Source organism: Chrysochloris asiatica, unplaced genomic scaffold, assembly GCF_000296735.1.
Source record: "Chrysochloris asiatica unplaced genomic scaffold, ChrAsi1.0 scaffold00007, whole genome shotgun sequence".
In the NCBI taxonomy this organism is placed as follows: domain Eukaryota; kingdom Metazoa; phylum Chordata; class Mammalia; order Afrosoricida; family Chrysochloridae; genus Chrysochloris; species Chrysochloris asiatica.
This window is the reverse complement of record NW_006408525.1, coordinates 26,870,526-26,871,774: the sequence shown is the minus strand read 5'-3', so window position 1 is coordinate 26,871,774 and position 1,249 is coordinate 26,870,526.

The following is a 1,249-nucleotide window of genomic DNA, read 5'->3' as shown; positions in this document are numbered from 1 at the left end:
CTCCTTTCATCAGCTCCGTCCAGACAGATTGAATAGTACCTACTGGAGATTCTGCCTCCTGCCATGCTCCCTAGCACTAGGTTCCCTCTTGAAAGCTTGTAAGCCAGTCACTTCTTGCCTTTGTAGTCCCCTCCTCCCCATGAGTATTCAATGTCCAAGTTGCCCTTCTCCGTCCACTCTGTGTGTGTGTGTGGGGGCAGTCTGATGTTTTTGATGTCATCCCACAACTCTTCTGGTCTTCAGTCAGTAGTGTCTAATGCAGTAAATATTTTCCTGAGATAGTCTATAAATTCAGGTGGGATCAATTTAAGGTCATGTTCTATCTCTCATGAACTTGTATGATTTTTTTTTTTTTCAGCTTCAGCCTGAACTTGCATGTGAGCAATTAATTGTCTGTTGTGCAGTCTGCACCTGGTATAGTTAAGAGATATTTAAAGGTTCTGAGATTCAGTCAATGAAATAAATATGGGTCTGCAGAGAAAAGAATTGTAAAAGAATGACTAGATTTGTGAAAGCCTTTGTGTCGTGTCTAAATAAAAATGATAGAGCTGTGGGAGCTATAAGACAGTTGTGAGGAAGATGGTAGAGTACAAAAGAACTGTGGGAACCATTGATAGAAATGATGGAGTGCACCTGGTTTTCTCCAAAGTCCCTAGCAGGGGTTTCAGGCCTAGTTTAGCCAGGCTTCGATGGAGAGAGATGACATTTCATTATAAATATTTGGAGAGGAAAATGTAAAAGCAGTTGAAATGTCTTGGTCATAAGAGCTCAGAGTTGCAACGAAGAGGTGGTCAAGAGGAATAATCAAGCAAATCTACTGGGTATAGCAATAGGGAGATCACTGATGCACTAAGGAAAAATAGGATCTATGGGACTCTGAGGGAAGAAGTCATATTTTGGTGGCTCTTTTTGTGTCTACCTCAAATAATCCAATTCATATCAAAGTTAATTCAACAGCTCAACCCAACATTCATTTTAAACATGAAGCCTGCTTTGCTTTATCTTCTGTGTGCTGCTAAAAATGTCTTATCAGATGCTCTTTCATGATCATCAGAGCAGTCACATAAATATTTTCATTCCTTGTCTTTGTGGTTCCCGAATTCAGTTTTCCCAGAAAGACCAGTGCTCTTAAATTCACTTTCTTCCCTTGCATTCTAGAATGTATGGAGGAAAAAATCATTGGTTAGCTTCTTTAAGACTCCCCAACTCCATTACCACTGGGAGTCCATGACTGATTGTAAGCGAAATA